The sequence below is a fragment of the Sorex araneus genome, chromosome 1 (genome assembly GCF_027595985.1).
Source record: "Sorex araneus isolate mSorAra2 chromosome 1, mSorAra2.pri, whole genome shotgun sequence".
Classification (NCBI taxonomy): Eukaryota; Metazoa; Chordata; class Mammalia; order Eulipotyphla; family Soricidae; genus Sorex; species Sorex araneus.
This window is the reverse complement of record NC_073302.1, coordinates 293,085,274-293,107,814: the sequence shown is the minus strand read 5'-3', so window position 1 is coordinate 293,107,814 and position 22,541 is coordinate 293,085,274. Positions and strand designations below refer to the sequence as shown.

The 22,541-nt window shown below is 37.6% G+C and overlaps 1 protein-coding gene and 1 non-coding gene across 4 annotated transcripts in view; both read left to right on the top strand.

Annotated features, from left to right (window-relative positions):
* The window catches only part of FGF14 (fibroblast growth factor 14), a 622,206-nt gene that overhangs the window by 534,732 nt on the left and 64,933 nt on the right, over positions 1-22,541 (top strand). The gene's annotated exons all lie outside the window — the stretch shown is intronic.
* On the top strand, positions 15,607-15,741 carry LOC129401490 (U8 small nucleolar RNA). Its single transcript, XR_008628381.1, has one exon. It is a non-coding gene; the product is annotated as a U8 small nucleolar RNA (small nucleolar RNA).

The window sequence follows — 22,541 nt, the reverse complement described above, 5'->3', positions numbered from 1 at the left end:
ATAACTTTGTCTTAGTAAATGACACGGGGCAAAATGGTGAAGCAATATAATTATGGTTTAGGGAATAAACCAACATAATGTTATTGCATAGTCAATGATAGCTTTTTATTTTTAGGTGAAATTTTAATTCCTCTGTTTTAACCACATTTGGAAGAAATGAGAGGCAAAGGCTTTCAAAAATCAAAGGGGCGGACATTAATAAAATTTTTGTACCCTAAAGTTTTCTTTAGAGTTTAGATAAGAAGCCTTTTAAATAAATAATCTTCATTCTGATGCCAGAATAATAAGGATTTGAATCAATCCATGTTAAATTTGATGGAATTCTTTTTCGCAATTCTTTTGCTATCCCAGCTCATACCTACTTATTGAATTACATAATTTTTTTTTGGTCTTGTCACCCATGACTTTTGTACTTTCTGGTCCTTTTCCCCATCGCTCATGTCTAGCTTCTTGAAAAAGTCCTTGTGGGAATCAACTGAAAAGAGCTTTTGCCTCATGTCATCCTTTTCCACAGTTACATCTGGTCAGCATCTCGGGTGAACTGAAAAGTAGATCACCGACTTATAACCGGAAATTTATACCTTTGATACCTTTTCCAATCCCATTTATCCCCATTTCCATCTGAATTTTGTGATAAACAAATTCTTAAATCAATGGGGGAGATTATTGTAAACTATGATTCCTCAATAAAAACAATTTTTTTTGCTCTCTTAGGACAACAGCAACAAATATAAAATCAAAAAAGATTGGGCATCACAATGTGATGTCCCTCATTTAGCTTCATTCATGTGGTATTTGACACAGTATCTGCAGTCTGCTCTGCTCTTCTCTCGTTTACTTCCTTAACTGTGGCTTCAAGGAAGCCTGGAGAGAGTCATTCCTAGGTAGCGGCAGCGTTATGAAGGAACTCCACATGGGTGCAGTAGCCTGGTAAACACTTTGTGTTATTGGACCCAGTGGGGTACCACACTGTGTACCAGTTGTAGCCTTTAAGAGACCTAAGGCTTGGACATGCTTAGGAAGACTATCAATCACCTAAAATCACTGCCCAAGTGCCTTCATAAGTTTCATTTGTTTCCTAGATTCGGTGATTCACTCCACCCTTTCACTTGCTCCACTTACTAGGTTGTCCTACAAACCTGGTAGCATAATATAAACTCCCACTTCCTTTTCCAACTCACCAACCCGAATATCTGTATCCAGGTCAGGTTAAAAAGTTGGGGATCCTTTACCCTGCTGTAAAGTTATGCCAAAACTGGACTTTTTTAAATCCAAGTGGCAGCATAGGTCTTAGATTAGGAGATGCTCACTTTGTGCACACACAGTTATTGAGAAAATAACTCAGAGGAAACTAAGGACTCAGGTTGAATCTTTGTCTTTTTCCTAGTTCATTACTTGCAAATTAGATTGATGATTGATAATTATAAAAAGTGCTAGAGAAACATAAAGACTGGTAAACTTATTAAAATTTTTTCAAATATTCATTGCACTATTAGTTCACAATTAGCCCCAAACTGGTAAAAAAAAATTATATTCATCAGCTGGTAAATGGTTTAATAAAATGTAATAAATGCATATTGAAAACATATGTTTAGTACAGCTAAATATATAAATTTACAAATTTACATGCATAAATGTATGTTTAGCCTGAGATAGTATAGTTAGTAGGCCTCTTGCCTTACAGATGCCTGACAAAGGTTTGATCCTAGCATCTCATATGGTCCTCAAGCGCTCCAGAGGTGGTCCTTAAATATAGAGCCAGAAATAAGTCCTGAGCACCATTGGGTGTTTTTTTTAGCACCCTAAAAAAAAAGAAAGAAAGGAAGAAAGAAAGAATGAAAGGAAGAAATAAAGAATGAAAGAAAGAAAGAAAGAGAGAGAAAGAGAGAAAGAGAAAGAAAGAAAGAAAGAAAGAAAGAAAGAAAGAAAGAAAGAAAGAAAGAAAGAAAGAAAGAAAGAAAGAAAGAAAGAAAGAAAGAAAGAAAGAAAGAAAGAGTATTTGGAGTTTTTTTTTGTGGGGGAGGGCTGCTATTCCTGGTGGACCTCAGAGCTTAGTTCTGGCTCTGCACTCAGTGATCACTCCTGGCAGTCTTGGAGGACTGTATAGGGTGCCGGGCATTGACCCAGGTATCCCGCATGCAAGGCAAATGCCCTACCCGCTACACCACTGTTCTGCCCCTATATGTTTATTCTTATTCAACAGAAAAATATTACTGATTCTCATGGGTGAGCCCCATAGTATCATGCTATGTAAAAGAAGCCAGATACACACACACACACACACACACACACACTCAACACCTAGGTATTATATGATTCCATTTAGTTTGAAGTTTCCACCCAAGATGACTTCCTAAGCACCAGAACATGAGTAATGATCTAGGGAGGGGTGGAAGAGAGGATTGACTGTGAAGAGGAATGAGGAAACCTGGGGGATTATGGAAGTATTCTGAAACTGAACAGGAGTTATGACAGTAGAATTGTCTCAATTTTCTAAAGTTTAGCAAGAGGTAATTTTATGATATATAAAATATGCTTCAATAAAGATGTTAAAAGTCATACAGCCAGAGTCAGAGAGCTGGCTCTAGGAAATGAGTGCATGCTCTTCACCAGGGAGTCCCAGCTTCAGTCCCCAGCACTGGCAGGTGCCAGGAGCACCCAGGAGTAACCACCCTTGAGCACAAAGTTAGAAAAGGGCCTCCAAGCACCAGGAAATGTGGCCCCCAAAACCAAATCAAGGAATTACAGAGATATATCATAAGTCTCTGCAACTATACATTTTTCCATTCTATATTTTTTTCCAGCTAGATGCTCTCTTTTCCAGCTCTGACATTCCTTTGATGATGCATCTCAACTCAAACTTTCCCTGCATGCACAAATCATGTGGAGATCTCACTAAAATAAAATTATGGTTGCCTAGTTCTGGGGTAAGAATTGATATTGTCCATTTCTCACAGACCAACAGTGTGGGTGGTCTGGAGCCATAGTTTGGCAGGAAGTATTTCGTTTGCTTTCCACACTCTTGTACCTGAAGGGTTACTTGGCGTTTATTATGAATAATCAGATTCATTTATAGTTTCATCCAACAACTAATGATATCTCAAGAACCTGGTGCTTACATTCTTTAGCTATATTGGCAAAGGTCCTTTGACCTTTGACATATCTGTTGATCCTTTGTACTGCGCTTAGTGGCCATTTAAATGGAACCACATGATGTCAGTTCTGATTTCCCATCAATGTCCCGTTGATAAGATATTGTTTAGAAACAAGTGTCTCTGAGAACAGAGCATCCTGAAAAATTAACTTTCTCATAAACTTTTCCATTAGAGGTCATGTCATTCAAATGCTGAAACTAAAATTTGGATTTAAAATACTATTTATTTCTGGAATATTTTATACTAGGTCAATTAAATTTGAGGGGAGGAAAAACCCAGAAATTCTCAGAGCTTCCTCCTGACTCTGTGCTCAGGGATCATTCCTGGTGGATCCAAGGAACCATATGGGGTGCCGGGATAGAAAGCAGGCTGGCCACAGAGAAGGCAAAAGCCCAAACAAATGTACTATTGCTCTGGCCCCCAGTTTTTTTCCTTGATACGGAGTATCTAAGCTTATGAGGCCTCATAAGCATTATAATGGTGACTTAGGAGAGGCATGAACTGGCATGCCTGAATTCTTTTCTCGAAAATCAGGAGATCTGGAAGCAGGTAGAAGTTTAACTACTTCCTATACTTGCCTTTATGAAAATATTATGAGGTTTCTCTTTACATAGGAACTAGAAATGCTTTTGCCATGGAATTCTCTCTACCCTTTGGCAGTCTTTGATCTCTTTTCAGGAAATTTTTAATTGTACAAAGTAGAAGTAGGTAAACTGCCCCAGAAAGCAATCATATTGAAATAAGGTTTTCAGAATATGAAAGAATACAGTGATGTGCATACATTTCAAAATAGTATGAAATAAAACCTATGGCAAACCTAAGTGGTAATCATTACGAATATTTTAAGATCTTTGCAGTAACTAAATATAAAATACAATTTGTGTTAATAATAAATAATGTTGGTAATGCCACTGTGGTTTAATACATGCATAATAGAAAAAAATGCTGAAGTTCTACAAAAGGCTAAAAAAAAACTTGCATTATTTTCCATTCCTATAGTCCTGCTTACTAACTCTTTGGAAGTGTATTGTTCCCTAGAACTCTCCAACCTCCAAAATTTAGCAATTAACCAGTGAAGATTTGAGTAATGATTTAAAATTTCCAAACTTGCAATATTGTTAAATAATTTAAGATGTTTTTTAGAGAAGAATCCTACTGGGGAATGAGTGTCTTTTAGTTTCTTTTTTCCTAGATGAAACACAAATAATGTTGAAGTGTTTTAGCAGACATCATTTAGCTGGCTTGTAGTAAATCCTTTGGAAATGTATTTGAATATCTCCAGGATCCTTCTTTCAAACCATTCTTCGGTTTAGGTAATTAAGGTACTATCATAAAATGCGTGTTCATTTTTTCATGTGTGATTGTAACATTAACAAAATCTCTTGTTCGATACTTTCAAATTCCAGATCCAAAAGAAAAGCTTAACGGTAGTTCACAAGCTGTGGTCTGGAGCACAGTTCTTTCATCTCACCAATGAAGCAATGAGGTCCTAGAGATTGCCATGCCTAAAACCATAGTCAGAAGTTGGTCTACACTCTTCCCATCAACCCATCCTCCAGAGAGCAGGGTTCAAAGATACTGTGAAAATTCAAGGGAGTCAGAAATAGTTGGAAACAAGATATTTTGGAAAGTATAAATAGGCCTGTATGCCTAAAGGGGAGTATTATAAATTAGTCTAAGGAGAGAGGTCCTTTAAGGTGGGTAAAAGCTACCCCCAATCTGAGCAGTTTGGGATGTTCATCGAGGTTGGATAACAGAGACTGTAGGAGAGCCAAGAGATGTATGAATCACCTGCTGAGGAGAGAGAGGCGCCCCCAGCTGAGGAGATTGCTAAACCTGGGAGTCAATTGTTCAGATTGCTTGGGAAGCACACTTATTTAATGCAATAAACAGCATGCAATATGAATTATGCTTCTGTCCAGTGGAGATTAATTTTTGGAAGGATGAAGCTGTGATCATTATGGTATGTATACTTTGGAGAATATGCAGATTGAATCTTAGAACAATTGCAGACAATTTCTAAAGGCTAATTTGTAAATACCTAGGAATACAAAAATGATTAAGAAGTATATTTTTGTTTTCAAGAAATTTACCATCGCAAGTAGCTAAGAGGTCAAACTTTTTGTTTAAATATATAAAATCCCCCATTTTCCAGTATCTAGGCAGTCATACCCAGAAGCTGTCCCCGGCTCCCTGTAATTCAATCAATAGCCAACATCCAAAGACTATAAAATGAAACTCCCAGAAGCTCTTGCTGCCGCACCACATCATTAATGGCCTAGTTCTCCTTCTTGGAGAACCTGACAAGCTACCGAGAGTCTATTGCCCACCTGGGACAACCTGGCAAGCTCCCCATGGCGTATTCATATTCCAAATACAGTAACAGATATATACATCCCTCTCAGAGAGCCTGGCAAGCTACTGAGAGTATCGCCTGCATGGCAGAGCCTGGCAAGCTACCTGTGGAATATTCGATATGCCAAAAACAGTAACGATAGGTCTCATTCCCCTGACCCTGAAAGAGCCTCCAATCGTTGGGAAAGACAAGTAAGGAGAGGCTGCTAAAATCTCAGGGCTGAGTGTAATAGATAGGTTACTGGTGCCCGCTCGAGTAAATTGACAAACAACGGGCTTACAGTGATACAGTGATATAAAAAGCAAAAATTCACTAATAGATTTGGATTGGCTTTTATATAATTTTCCAAGGAGTCTCTGTGAAATATGAATATAATAAAATATCTTGCAGAGCTGTTGTGAGTATTTAATGAAATTACTGGGTAGCAAGCCCTATTAGGTAGATCGGTGGCTCATTTTGCCCAGAGTTTATCTATTCGGTTTTTAGGTGCTGAAAAACTTATTCATCCAAGAGAAATTTGAATGAACTTTTCATAGGGTTGCATTGGAATCGTGTAGACTATCTAATAGAACTGTTTTATTCTTCAAAGTCTTTTGTTGTTGGGGTGGGAGGGTGGTGGTGGCAGGCACACCCGGCAGTGATCAGAACTTTGTCCTGGTACTGAACTCAGGGACCACTGTTAGGGCCCGGGAAACATACATGCTCCTGAGGATTTAACCTGGCCATGTGCAGGGAAAGTGCCTTACCCGTTGTACTATGACTCTGGCCCTGAGTGTGACATTGTTATGAGCTCTTGCTTTTTTAACTCTATGTCTCTTACCTGCTTGGCTTTGCTAATTTGGGTCATCTCCATTGGTGGCAGTCCTCATCTGTAGGACAGCTGATCTAATCATGAATTAAAGAAGACAAATGAAGTCTTATTTCAGTATCATGAGTTTTGCTATTTATAAATTTTATGATAAGCTCATCAAGAGGCTGTACCCGGGACTCCAGAGCGCCTGGGGCCTCTCAGACAGGACAAGGTGGCTGTTGTCTGCTCGGTACCTATTGGTTAAAGCTCTTAAATTCTATGGGGGCTGGAGTGATAGCACAGAAGGTAGGGTGTTTGCCTTGCATAAGGCTGACCCGGGTTCTATTCCCAGCATCCCATATGGTCCCCTGAGCACTGTCAAGGGTAATTCCTGAGTGCAAAGCCAGAAGTAACCCCTGTGCATCGCTGGGTGTGACCCAAAAAGCAATAAATAAATAAATAAATAAATAAATAAATAAATAAATAAATGAAATACAGCTCTTAAATTCTATTTTCTTTAAACAAAAATAAAATCTGGACTATGCTTTTTTTCCCTAATATGAGATGTTTGTCCATATACACTCTTACCGATTCATCTTCACATATAATTTCACTTTCAAATACATAATAATAACAGGTGGAAATATTTTCCCGGCTTGTGAAAAAATAGATGTCACTCACACGTTTAATATATGACAAGCAAAATAACACTTGATTAATGCTGTAATTTAAGAAAATTCAAGAACTCAATGATTTTTCAGGCATGGATTTAAGGAATTAGAGAGATAGCCAGGAGTTAGGGCTTTTGGTTCAAATTTTGGTTTAAATTTTGGTTCACATCCTTGGCAAGGCATTTGATCTCACAAGTCCCACCAGAAGCAATTTTTGAGCATGTGCCAGGAACAGCCTCTGAGCACGAAAGAGTGTGGTCCACTCGCCACCCCACCCTCTGCCCCAAAATAAAAATATGAACTTGAGTGTTATCAGCCTAGAAATTAGTATAGAAGAGAGAATGATAAGCTGATGAGCAGAGTGTAGGAGCCTTGTATATAAGGAAGCAAATCCAGCTTCCACGTCATACAGACATGGTGAACTATAACAAACGGTATGTTTCCTCTATATTAAAAGTGAAGTATTTAAAAAGTAATAGAAGTTATGGTGTTTTTATGTGCTGTGTTTTTAATCACTACTCTTATTTTTTATATATTCAAAGCTCTTTCTTGGAGAAATTAAGTACTGCTCATTTTATAGCTCAGTCTCTTAAGTGGTTGCCAACTTGCTTGAACATATTTCCAATTAGTTTGCATGTTGTAGAATCATCCCTTTAAACAAGGGACTTGGTGCATTTCCCATTCTGGACTCACCCACATCTGAGATGTAAAGGTGTGCACATAGAGTCTCCCCCCTCTGACGAGGACAACGCTATATCATAAACATGCAACTATCTTTTTCTCTCCCTCCTCATATTTTTCAAAATAAAAATTATTTACTTTTTAAAGATTTTTATTTAAAAAATGAAATAGAAAAAAATATGTTCATATTGCTAAAATATACCCACCAATCCATATTTAGCTACTAATAATGAGCTCACCTTGGCTGTTAGCAAAAGCTGACTTTTCATTGTCTAGATTTGGAGTGCAGACAGTATTTTATAAAAGCTATTAAGGAATCTCAAATGAGTTTGTATTGTAATTGCTAGAGGTAAAGAAGCATTAAATGAGCAGTTCTGTAAAATTAAACTTTAGGTTACCAAATTTTTAAAAGATTAAAATAATTATGACTTTATTTATATGAAAAACATTAATGGATCTATATTATAAGGGATTAGGAAAATGGAAGAAGAAATTAAATAAGTAGAGGTAGATGGAAAGAATTCTAGCTGAATCAGTTTCAAGTGAGGTACAATCAGTGATATTCCCTCATTTAATTACATACACCTCAAATCATTTGAGCCCTGAAGTTTTATTTATATTTTAGAAGCACATCTTTGTTAAGTTATTTCACTTGTCTGATACAAATATTTTCTACTCATTAGGTGCAAGGCACATGTGCTTTGTGGTATAGACATAAAACAGGTATCTTTATGGGCATAGGTGTGTCATAGTGGATGATCTGGGTTCTGTTCCTGGTACCACCCCAAGTAAGCAAATTTCTTGATCATTATCCATTATTTTCAACTCATGAGCTATTCCTTCCATTAAATCATATGTTCTCCACTCAGAAAAGATTATCAGATGTGTGTTACTCCTAGACTTTCCAGCACTGTGCAGCAGAAGGTCATTACCAGATTTATTCCAGCTGAGGGCATGAGACCTAGAATTTTTCTTACCCCAATGTATATGATTATGAAACTCATTGAAAATAATGTGTGTGCTTAATAGCTGAGCACAGTAATAAGATAAAAAATACACTTTTATTAATACATCCCTGATAAGCAACAAAGACATTCTCTCAAAACCACCTCCTCGTTTACATCTGTCATCTGAGCTACCCCATCTACGGCTTTGAAACATAGCTAAAATGAATATACCTTTCCAGTTTCAAACAATGTGCATGTATATCTGGCAGCAACACTCCTTGGCCAGAGTCTCGTGTACCTCCACATGATACACGGCATGTTCTCCTTTTACTTTCCCCCAAATTCAAAACTTGAAACGAAGAATGAACTAGAGGAAAAGACTGACTCTCCTTCCTTCAGATCCCAGCACAGATGCCCTTCTAGAATCAAAGTGATAGGAGAATTCTGCTTAGCAGGAGGTAGCCTTAGAAGATGTGATTGTATAGCTTCCACCTAACATTTGACGGACGATCTTAGGGGAGTGATTGTTACCTGATTCTAGGGGAAAACTGTATGATATGGAGGCTGCTAACTTTCTGTATGACAATAGTAAGTATTTACTATTGACAGTATTAGTCAATGACAGGCATTTATCATTTTATGAGTTTGCTCTAGAAAGAGGTTAGAGGGCCAGAACGATAGTAAAGTGTGTAGGATGTTTGCCTTATACTAAGCCCACCCACGTTCCATTCCCAGTGTTCCATATAGCTCATAGAGTCCCCTGAACCAACCTGGAGTTATCCCTGAGCACAAAGCCAGGAGTGAGCCCTGAGTACGGACAGGTGTGGCCGCCACCCCTCAAAAAAAGAAGAAACTTGCTAGGGCTGGAGTGATAGTACAGCCAGAAGAGTGTTTGCCTTGCACATGGATGACATGGGTTTGATTGCTGGCACCCAAAATGGTCCCTTGAGAACTGACAGAAGTGATTCTTGAGTGCAGAGCCTGGAGTATCCCCTGAGTACCTCCAGGAGTGATTCCTGAGCACAGAGCCAGGAATAACCTCTGAGAACTGCCGGTGTGGTCCCAAAACCAAAACAAAGCAACAAATACATAGAGGTTAAACAAAGCAACAAAAAATGGAGGTTAGAATCTTGATCTGATTTTGCACTCCCCCCCTACCCCCAGTCATCAGAATGGGAGCGACTGCTGTATATCCCAGGAACTGATGGAAGATTCCTTTCAAGTTAAGTGGTAAAGACTAGTCTTCACAAAGTGAAGAGCTACCCAGAGTGGACTTACAATTAGGTTTCAGGCAGCCTTGCCTTTCCTTCCACTTAATTTGTTCTGCACAATTTCTTTGGAGTTTCTTTTCTTTATAATATTCCCTTCTGCACCCTCTTTCTGAATTTAGCAGGCTTTCTCAGTCTAGATAGAAAGTCACAGAAGCAACTGTAATTGGTATTTTTATTCCAGAGAAAGAAAAAAAATTCACCCTTAGCATGTAGTATGTAGAGATAGATTGTATTGAGTTTGGGAAGATTGTACTCTGCCGTAGAAATCCAAAGACTCTTCAATTAAGTAATAGGTGATTTTTCTGTTTGGTCTATTGATTTTAGGCCACAACCATCTGTGCTCAGAGCTTCCTTCTGCCCATAGCCGTGTCTGGGATAGAGGCAAGGCAAGTGCCCAACCCTGCACTACCTGTTGAGAAATAGTTTTGCTCCATCATATTGGTCTTTAAAAATCCACACCTTGAGCACTGAGAAACTCTTTGAAAATTTAAACCTAAGGAGTGATGTGATAGCTTTAAGTTTTTGAAAGCTAACTGATAGCCCCTTGGATCTGTGAGACATCTGGTCTCCAGGACCTAAGATCTATTTCTTCCTCTTAACAATAAAAAAAATCTCCTATTTCTGCTCTCATCTTGGGTTTCAACCAAGAATAATATTATTGAACCACTATTATTCCAACAGTGTCATCAGTGCTGTTATTATTGCATTATTGATAGAAGGAAAAAAAAGAATAGACTCTGAAAATCGGCATGATAGATATAGTGGAATAGTATTTCCCAGGTGCTTATAGGATATTTGCCAATTGCTAACATCTAGTATCTAAATTATATAATTAAATGAGGTGATTGTTCTTTTTTTCAAATATTATGTCATACATTTAAAGAGATTTAGTGCCTAATATGCTCTTAATTATTTCTACTCTGTGTGTGTGCATGTGTGTATGTGTGTGTGTGTGTGTGTGTGTGTGTGTGTGTTGGGTATACTCAGCACTGCTTAGGGTTTGCTCCTGGCTTTGTGTCTGGAATCTCCTGTAGGAGCTTCAGGACCGTATCTGGTTCTGGGCTTTGGACACAGGTCAGCTGAGTGCAAGGCAAAACCCTTACCTGCTGTGTTATGTCTCCGTTCCCTTGCTCTAATCTTGACCAAGAACAAAAATGCTAATAGTTTAATATTTTATGCAAGAGAGAATATGTATTTAGAGATTCACATTATACATGAACTACATGCGTATACATATATATATATCTGTTCAATATTCACTCAGAAACTGATATAATACCTGTTTTAGGAAGATTTTTTAGAATGACAGTTGGGCTGTCATCATTTTTTAAGTACTTATTTGGGATTTTCTTTTATTTAATTGGTGTTTTATTAGCTGGGATTTTACTTCATAATCATATTACAGAACAGCACTGATGTGAATGACCTACAATTTGGGGTTGGACTAATGTTATTATATTCAGGTTTTCTGTGTGTCTTTGGTAATCATTATTACAGTTAGTGAGTGGAAATTATTCTGAAAGGAAGGGAGCATATACCATCATGTTTCAGAGTGGCAAAGACTAAAAGTCCTGCCTGCATACAAATCTTTGACTTATAGGCAGCAAATGCCTTTGCGAGGGTGGGACTCTCCGTCTGCCCCGAGCAGTGACTGTCTGGATTTGTTGGGGGAAACGTTTGTGTTTCTGACCATGGGGGAAACTCAGACATCAAACACAGCAATGGAAGTGAGTTTCAAAATATGTTGAGCCCAACTACAAATATATCTTTTTTAACTCTGATGTTTGTAAAATACCAGCCACCATTACTAGAAATTGTTTTACAAAATGATTCACCATGTATGTATATTTATAGGCCTCCACATAATTTCCTTTTATTTAGCATGACTTTCAAGATCTCCTGATTTGGGTCACTCGTTGAAGGAGCTGTCTCTATGTGTTGTTACTCAGTGGTTCTCTGCCCTGTTCAGCATCAAATCTTCATTTTACAATAGATGTCTGAAGCTCCCTCTTTTTTTTTTTTTTTGCTTTTTGTGTCATACCTGGTGATGCTCAGGGAATAAGTCCTGGCTCTGCACTCAGAAATTACTCCTGGCAGTACTCGGGGGACCATATGGGATGTTGGGGAGGGGGCCAGGAGAATTGAACCCAGGTCGGCCACATGCAAGGCAAACGCCCTCCCCACTGTACTATCACTTTGGCCCCTGAAGCTTCTTCTTTGCTCCATGTAACGCATCAACGACAAGACAGCTCATAATTAAAAAAATAACTAAAAAGCTTGATATCTAGTAATCAACTGTATTCTGGAGAAAATATTAAAATTTGTAAATTTAAAATATAAGTGTACTTCCACTTGTACATTCCTAAGAGTTTCTATACAACAAGATGATGATGTCAGATACTTTTTTCAAACATAGAATCATCGTGAATGCAGCAGCTACAAGCACAGATTGGTGTGGGTGTGTTGTGTGAGGGATTGACATAGTACTAATGGCAAGATCATCAAAGATGTGACTTCCATAAATGACATTACAAAACTCTTAGTAATGTTCTGAATAACACAAGAGATACGTCAGCCTTTCACTTACCTAGTAGTTACATTTTTATGAGTATCAGTATGTATTTTCACATTAAAATTCTGTCTCTCTAATGATATACATGTATATTATAATTTAAGTCTGCATAATTTTAATTTCCCCCTTTATAAATGTATGTATAGGCTTATATGTGCAATGGAGTTATGACTTAGGTACAGATATTTCTAAATAGGTTTTTCCATCTCCATAAGTGTCTCTGGATACTGAAAAGTGTCATCTGCAGAATAATTCCCATTGCATGTAGAATCATGTAACCTCTTAAGGGAGTAATCACGACCACAATAAACTAAATGCCAATATTACTTAACCTTTACACACCAACACATTTCCAAAATGTCTCCAGATTGCATTGTCATCTATTATAATTGCCATTGTTGTCAGTATTTCTTCCTCTATTTTATTTTATCACTTTCAGTTGGCATTGCCACCCTCTTTAATATGACTTCTAAACTCAAAAGCCTATACTGAGACTCTTCTTACTAAGGTCCCTGTAGACTACCGGTTGCTAAATGTTCATCACATTTGACAATTTAGCAACCTCAGTCATAGGCAAATCATTTCTCCACTGAAACCACCTCAGTGATCTCCATTTTATCATCTTTCTCTTCTCTGCTTCTTCTTTCTCTTTGGCTACATTTCTCAGGCTTCTTTCCTAGTTAAACGTCAGATATTATGGTTTTGAAGTCTTGGTCATATTCTATTTCTAATCTTACTCATCTACTTCCATGGTTGAAAATTTCTTCCCCATGCCTCTGGCTTCTATTTTTAAATTTTCTAGTTGAGATTTCCATCTGAGCTTCAAACTTGTAAACTCATTCAACTGCCTACTCAAAAGTTCCATATCTATGTCTCACTTGCAGCCAAAATACAATATGTGTTAGACTGAATTCACGGTCTTCTGCCCCAAACCTAACTTCCTCCTATGTCTTCCTGTCTCAGTAAATGCAACAACATCTGTCTGAATCATCTTGCTAAGATTGGGTGTTATCTAGGAAACAAATACTACATCATCTAGTCAATTTATCATCAAGTTCTAGCACTCCTAGAACCGAGGTTCTCTTAAATCCATTGGTTCCTCTCCAGTGCCCTCATCCGCACAGTCTCTGTTCTTTCTGGAGTTTCTGATACTGACACACTCTCTGGTGTACTCTGGAGTGCTCTCACTTCTTCTAACTCACCCCTTAAGCAGACGGGTCAAAGAAACCTTCTAATACCACCCCTGTTATTTCTTTGGTACACTAGAGAGGTCTGTGTATTATGACACCCTGGGCCAAATACAGATCCACATCGGATTTTGTTAATTTAGCAAGTCACAGTTTCTTGACTATGTATGATCAATGGTAGCTCTCATCTTAGAAAAGGAGAGGCTAGGACTTTCAAAGAGACTGTACTGTCTTACAAGACCTGAAATGTTTACTGACTCTTCATAGGAAAAACTTGTTGAGTCCTGCTATCAGCACATAATAAATATGCAATGGCCACTTGATGAGTCATTGTGGATGCTCCACTTCAAGTGCAGCATCAACTTCCTAACTGTGTGAAGTCTTCTCAGTTCTTTACCCTTTTCCTTATACACAGAGTCCTCATGTTCTTTTTGGACTTTGTCTTTTTATTCTGACCCATGAAGGAAGAATTGTTTATTTGACATCAGTAACATCAAAGTCCCCCACAGAATTATGAGAAATCACTTTGAGCTTTTTGAGTTCCAGCTTCTGTTATTATTGATGGAGTGATTGTGTCCTCCACCCTGCCTGAAATTCTTGTGAAATTCAAATACAAGATGAGATGATATTTGGAAGTGAGGAATTTTGCAAAAAAAACCACAAATGTCTGCTGTTTAGAAACTATGCTCTGTAGGAATCTGTTACAGCAGCCCAGGTGTCCTTCACTCACACTCATTGGCCCATGCTTTTGACATTTCTTTCATTTATTTTTCAATTATTTGTATAGTTTAAGAAATTAAGGTATTATAGTTTAGGAAACTATAAAAGTTATTATAGTTTAGGAAACAGTTTTCATGTTTGTGGTATTAATATAAACAATGACTATTCTCCACCACTACCAAATTTCCAGGAGCCTCCACACCATTCCTATGTCTATTCTCATCATATTTTCTTCCTTCCTCATTTTCTTGGTAACTGATTCTGTATTCCAATGCCAAGTGTTCACCATTGTTCATTACATCCCTTTTAAAGGAACTTGTTAGAGAGTATTGTTTGACTTCCGAAAAAAACAGTTGACAGTTCATTCTCCATGTAAATAAGTATTTAATAATAAAAAATAAATACTGCATTATTCATGTAAATAAGCATTCATAATAAATACTTATTAATGGCATTAATAAGTACGTGCTTATGGTTGTAAGAAATATCCTATAAAGACATGATGAATGCTTGCTTTTTTGCTACAATGTGGGTGGAGTTGGAGGGGTCAGGCCATGCAATCTAAGTCAGAAGGAGAAAGATAAATAACGGATGATCTCACTCATATGTGGGTGGCATGGAAGGAACAAAGCTAAGTGAAGGAATAGACAATGCCATATGAAAACAAAATTTTAAGCTCTTAAAAGAAAGGGTCTCCTAAGGAAGGGAACATGGGGAGCAGAAGGGAAGGTCGGACTATGTAGAGTAGCAATTTAATATTGGACATGCTGTCACAGCATTTAATCTCACCAACATATTTATATTCACACACTTATGAACTCATGTCATCTCAATAAATTAAAAAGTTAAAATGCTAACAATATGGCTGAGCTGTACTTTGTCAATTATCTTTTACACCCAAATATGCCAGCTAAAATTGCACAGAAACACAGACTATATAGATTGTTGATCAGTATTGTTTAACTCAGTGAGGTGGTTATTTTATAGATAGATTTTTTTCAGAATTGTAGTCAACAGGAAATATTATCACTTGCTTTACTCAGATCATTGTAGATATGATTTTTATAGCAATGTAAGCTCAGTTGAATATTTTTTGTATTTGAACACATTTCTGGTTATACTAATATCACTCTATTACATAAATATTGATCGCTACATTGAGCAATTAAAGCTCAATGATTTAAATCCTTCTAAATTAATTTTCATCAGCTTGCATATTTTATATTTCTAAATCATTTTTGAAAATATAAAATATATCATCAGGTAGAATAATCTTTCCCTGTCCCTCTAGTCAGAGGGCAGATAGAACATGATGACTGGAGTCCGCATGATTTGTGATTAATGTCTCTGCATGATTCGGGCTCACAACACCCTAATTGCTCCTATCTGATTATTAAGAAAAAGAAAAAAAACCAAAAGATGAAATAGCTTTGGATTTTAAATTATTTTGAAAACCATTTAACAGCAAAGGAGAGAATTGTCCCACAGGAGATTTAAAGATTTTTTCAATTGACACATTCCACAATGAATTTGCAACAATTTTTATTCAAGAGACTTTTCTATCTCTTGGAAAACTCTAAAATATGAATTCATCAGAATAAGAGCATAAACATGCATGGCACTACTTTAATGTTTCTGTGGTGAGGGGTTGGCCAGAGATTTGAAAATACACAATTCATTTTGTTCATTTAAAGTTTATTTAAAAGGCAGTTCACATGCATTCATGAGATACTAAGCCTGATCAAACCCATGTTTATCCAACCTTATGCCTCCACAGATTTATTGTTCCTTCTTATACCAAACAAAAAGGTTGACTGGAAACAAATGACCTAAATATTGTGCCCAAATCCATAAAAAATGTTGAGAAAAACATAGGCAGAACTTTCTATGATAATGACTCTAAAGGAATATTCAATAACTCAGTGCTATTGGTGAAGGAAAAAACAAAAGCAAAAAGAAACAAATACTGGGGCCAGAGAAATAGTACAGCAATTAGGGTTCTTGCCTTGTACATGGACAATCTCGGTTCTATCGCCAGTACCACATATGGTCCCCTGAGTCCCTTTGGGAGTAATCATTGAGTATAGAGCCAGGAGTTAGCCCTCTGCATTGACCAAAACCCAAAATAAATGGGCCTACATAAGATAAAGAAGATTCTGTACAAAATCACCACTAGAATAAAATGACCCCCTGTAGTCTGGGAGAAAATATTTAATCATCTTACATCTGACAAAGAGTTAACGTAAAAGTTCTAAAAATAATTTACAAGACTTAACAAAAACAAAAAGAAAGAAGTCCATCAAAAATAGAGAGAATAGCTAAATAGAAACTTCCTCACGACATGTAGATGGCCAACAGGTATAGGAAAAGCTGCTCTGTGTCATTGTCAGTAGGGAAGTGCAAATAAAAATAGCAGTGAGATATCACCTCCCTTAAGTGAAGACAACTTTTGGATGTTTTCATTCCTGGAAATTACTCTCTTCTGCAGTTATAGATATCTGATGCTTTATTTTGCCATCAACTTTCCTTCTCGCAAAAATTCATTCTTCCATTCTTGATGAACTTTGCAATAATTTTCCTTTCATGCTAGAGAAGGGAACAGGAAGGAGTCTGTAGACTAGAACTCCCAACATTAATCTGAAAAATGAAGAAAAAATAATGGCAATTGTAGGATTATCCATAAATGCTCTGCATTTATTCTATTTCCCCACACATTTGATTACCTGGTGCTTCTGTCAGTGCCTCACAGTATTTAGATTGACACGAATTCACATTTCTCTACTCTAAATTTCGCCCCCAGCACCAGACTATGCTGAGAGATCTCTGCTGCAGGAAGTAGCCTCAGCACTGCAGAGCTTTTCCTGCCTGCAGGCATCTCTGCTTATCAAGAGAAGAGCTCTGAGCCTGGAAAGAGGGGAAGGCAGGCTTAAGAGATTTCACATCAATGTCACGGAAAGGCATTGATGGGCCTTATATATCCTTTGGGCTCATTTATCCTTAGAAACTTCAGATTTGAAAGACGAGGGGAATTTAGGAAAAAAAAACTTGAATGTGAAATGAGAATCATCAGACTTCAGGGTGGTAGATGTATATCTCCAAAATGTCCATCCTCAAATGGACTTGAATTAAGGGGAATGCCAAAAAACCTTGAGTTTCGAATGGAGGTGTGCTGATTCTGTATTCTGCATGTCCATTAAAAATTCACCCTAATTTTTCTTAAGTCTCTCACATGCAGCATATAATCTTATGAATGTATAAGGCAATCTTTGCCTCAGATCAGTTTGTTCCAAAGTGATCAAAGATTTAACTATACAGCTGCCTACTAGCAGAAGACTGTGAGCAGTTGTAGGAAACCATAATTCCAAACTGAAGTGAGTTAAAAACTTAAAAATGTCCTTGCAGTGTCATGGTTTATACTTTTACCCTACTTTATCTAATCCATGTGGTCATAAAGCTGTAACTATATAGACCTGATTCTGTATTCTTCTATAAAACACACACACACACACACACACACACACACACACACACGCACACGCTGTACTTATTTTATTTTTCACTTAAAGAGGAGCAGGCTCCCTTAGACACGTGAAAACCAAGCTGATGTTCCAACACAATATCAAGTAAATTATAACTTTCAATAATAATTCACATTAGTCTACTTATAGAAAAATTATCCTTTGACCTTTGACCTATAAGGTATATAGTCATGTTCACCATTTCCTCTTGCCTGGGATTGATTACATCTCCTATATCTTAGTTTTAGATTTTTTTTCTCATCTACTATTTTCTGGATGGATGAGTTACAGTCATAATAAGGTCAACTTTTCAAATCAACATCATCAAATGATTTCAATGTCAGACTGTTTTACCCTAAAATATTTTTCAAATCAAAGGCTGAGATTAAAAACAACGAAGTTTCCTAATGCTTCTTAAGCATGCATAATTAATTGAAAAGTTACAGCTTACCTTCTATTTGTTGGGTTTACATCATAGAATCTATGTGAAATTAAAGCATCCACTCCCGTTTCTTCATAGATCTTATTTTCATCATTATCTCAAGGGAAAATTTCAAAGGGTAGAGTGAGATTGAGATTTGTTTTCTTCCAATGGATCAGAACCCTTGAAGTCAGTTTTATTGCATGACAACACAGAAGGTCTTTAACAGTCAAGTATACAAATGAATGTCATCCTGGAGCACTCAGAGGAGATAATAGGAAACCATCCAGGCCAGAATTAATCTAGGGACAGGAAATGCCTTTAGCAGATACTTTCACTGTCACTGTCATCCCGTTGCTCATCTATTTGCTCTAGCTGGCACCAGTAATGTCTCCATCGTGAGGCTTCTTGTTACTGTTTTTGGCATATCGAATACGCCACAGGTAGCTTGCCAGGCTCCGCTGCCATGCAGGTGGGGTACTCTCAGTAGCTTGCTGGGCTCTCAGAGAGGGATGGAGGAATCGAACCCACGTCGGCCGCATGCAAGGCAAATGCCCTACCCGCAGCGCTGTCGCTCCAGCCCTGTACGGAGCGATAGCACAGAGTGTAGGGCATTTGCCTTGCACGCGGCCAACCCAGGTTTGATTCCTCTGACCCTCACGGAGAGCCCAGCAAGCTACTGAGCAGAGACTTTTATGTATTTTAAAAAGTTAGACTTTTCTGAGACCATTATAAGGTTTCTTGAGACAGTTATTGCTGGTATATTCTTTGCAGTTTTTTGTCTAAGAAAAGTCTGCTTTTTGAAACTGCTTTTGGACAATGAATAGATTAGATTGTTTTTGAAGATTTATAAATCTCAAGATACTCTTCCTTACATTAAATATTCTTTCATTAGACACACACACACTTTATAAGTTATTCTGGTTTATCCTCAAGATTAACAATCCTCATTTCCTTTAATGAAGTATCAAATTTTTAAAATGAGAGAATCGAATGAAATTTGTTCTCAACATAGTACATGACTTTTAAAAGAAAATTCTTTAAAGTTAAAGTGCAACCTGTCTTCTTGCATCTGGGATGCATTCTTTCTTAGTCTGTGACAAGAAATAAACCTTCATGGTGCCCTCCATGCCGCCCATCTTCCAACCTTTGCTCTTTGAAGAGATTTTTCAGACACTGGTTCATTTCTGTGTTTCTGTAATTACTCTGCAGCAAACACTGCTATGATGTTTGCTGATGAAAAATAGCAATCACTCATCAAGGAGTAGAAACAAAGTAAGTTCCCTCAATAGACAAATGTATTGAGAAAAGGTAGTGCAGCCATAACTAGAATATTATAGAGTCATGAAGAAGGAAGTTCCATTTATGACAACATGGATGAAACTTGATAGCATCTAGCCAAGTAACATAAGAAAAATACGAATGCTCTATCATCTTACTCATAAGTACACTGTAGGAAGTATCCACCCCCATGTTCGTTTCAGCATTCTTCACAATAGCCAAAATATTGAAAGAGCCCAAGTGTCCAGGAACTGAATACTGGATAAAGAAACGGTACTAAATATATGTATTTGAATACTACTCAGCTATAAGAAAAGACTAAATCATGCAATTTGTGATTTATGGATGTTCTACTTTGAATTGACTTTTGTGACTGTTTTAATATTTACACGTGGTTATCCAGTTATGCCAACAGTATTTGTTGAGGCTGTCTTTTCTCCATTTATGCTCTCAGAATCTTTATCAAATATTAGTTGACCATATATGTGGGAGTTTGTCCCTGAATATTCTATTCTAATTTACTGGTCAGAAAGTCTGTCCTTATTCCAATACCATGCTGTTTTGATCACTGTGGCTTTATAGTATAGATTTAAATTAGGTAGTGAGATACCCCATAGTTTCTTATTTTTTCAGTATAGTGGTCTTTTATGATTCCAAACAAACTTTGTTATGAACTGTTCTAAGTCCTTGAAGAATACCATTTGAATGTGAATAGGGACTGCATTGAATCTATATAGTTGTTTAGGTAGGGTGGACATTTTAACAATATTAATTCTCCAAATCCAAGGGTATGGAATATTTTTCCATTTCCTATGGTCTTCTTCTATTTCTTTCTTAAGTGTTTTGAAGTTTTCATGTATAGATCTCCCACTTTAGTTAAGCTGATCCTTAACTATTTTGGATGGGATAGGTTCTTTGTTCTGAGAGAAAATCATTCTAAGTCAGAGTGCGCATCTGGGTATAGTGATGTAGTGTGTGTTTAGAGAGAGTGTACAGGTATGAGGAGTGTATATGTGTATGTGTGTGTGCATTGATGGGTATGTTAATTAACTAAATAAACTGGGTCCTTTCACAATTAATACATATATCATATCAAGCCTATATGGTGAACTTGAAATATCATATTCTTTTATTTGTCCTCAATAAATTTATATCTCCATAAAGTAAGGAGCAAAATGTTTAGAATTTTAAGTTGAATGTGAACTCAACTTACTCTTTTGCATGGTTGGGCAGCTCAAAGCCCAAGAATTCAAAAATTCAACACTGAACTCTAGCAAAGGAAGTTTAGACTTTGAGTTGCTAAAGATACACAGCCAGATTCCTTACCCATTCAGGTATTGAGGGGAACTGCTGTCAGGTACTAGAGGAAAGGGTCCATAGCAAATTCTGTACCATGAGCCTTTTCTATTTCTTTGTTCGTTTTTGTTTTTTTAGGGGGCCATACCCAGCAGTGACCAGGGCTTACTTCTCTGGCTCTACACTCAGGGATCACTCCTGGTGTGCTAGGGAACTATATGGGATTCTGGGGACAGAATCCAGCTCAGTTCTGTGCAAGACAAGCACCCTACCTGTTGTATTCCAGCCCCAACGCCTCTTATCTTTGTTCTGTCTGATCAGGAACAGGAACTGATTGCTACAAAGAAACACAGCCAGACTCCTCAACAAGTCTCAATAGTCTCAAGCTGAACCTCCTATATTGAGTTGGATTCTGCCACTGAGAAGTGAAGAGCTAGAGGGTAAAGGTCAGGCTACAGTGTCCGAGCAATAGCCTGAGACCTGCAGTGCTCACCTTTCAGCCCTAGGACAGGGAGCAGGAAGTGGAATTCCACCTGGGAGTGTGTCAAAAGGGGAGGGGAAAGCAAAGCAAAGGGAAACAACAACGAGAGGATTGGGAGGACTAGAATTCCAAGGAAGAATACTTCCATTTTCAAGGGCACAACTACTGGAGTTGCTGGTGTGGATGTATGCATGCACGTGACACATATTTTTCATGAGTGTACTTCCCTGGATCCATATCACAGAAGGGCAACAGAGCTGTTGGCACTAGAATCCTACTCAAAAGCATAGGTAGTTGATCCTTCTCATCATAGAAATAGAAGACAAGGATATTTATTATGGACCATTTTATAATTTGGCCAACAAATTTGAACTCCGATGTACAAACTCAGGCAGGTGGACATCTGGAGAGGAAAACTGAGGCCAAGGGGGTGAGAGAGAAAGCAGCTTCTCAGCAAACGTCACTATCCAGCAAAGGCAGTGAAAGGCAGATGACCTTTCAGTTTTATGTGACTTCTGATTTTGAAACTCAACTTTCATTGTCAAAAAATATAAAATAAAGCAGCAGCAACAACAAACAATAAAAGGAGGAAAGGAAACATTTAAGCACCTGTTTTATTTCATGATGTTGGATTCCCAGCTAACTGCAAGGCTGGGTTCTGATGGAACAGAAGCAGCTGTCTGGAGCATCAATCAATAACCAATTTCTGTGGATTTTTTTTCCTTGAAAAAAAATGACCTTCGCTCATCTTATGAAATAGGATTTCACAATGTAGTTCTGAGTTTTATTCTTTTTTTTTTTGCTGGAAAATTTCAAGGCCCATATTTGTAAGATAGTGGGTGATGAGTTGTGATGTGTTCTGTATATCAGCCGTCACCTGAGTGACATTAATGAAAAACTGTCATTTTGTACCAGATATCTGTTTGCTGCATTCCCTGTTGTTTCAGTCCTCCAAAGTGATGGTGGTGTTTGGTGGTGATGCTAGTTTTTTCCCTCCCATCTACCAATGGGAAGAAGAGGTACCAGGTGACGGCCACGGTTCAGCTTCCTGTCATTCTCATCAGAGCTTCGCCATTCTTTTCACTGTTTCTAGATCTGAGTGGATCTTTGCTCTGTCCTTTCTCTTTTCTGTTTCCTAGACCTGAATTCTTTGTTGCTCATACAAGTTCTGGTTTTATTGTCATTCAATGTGAT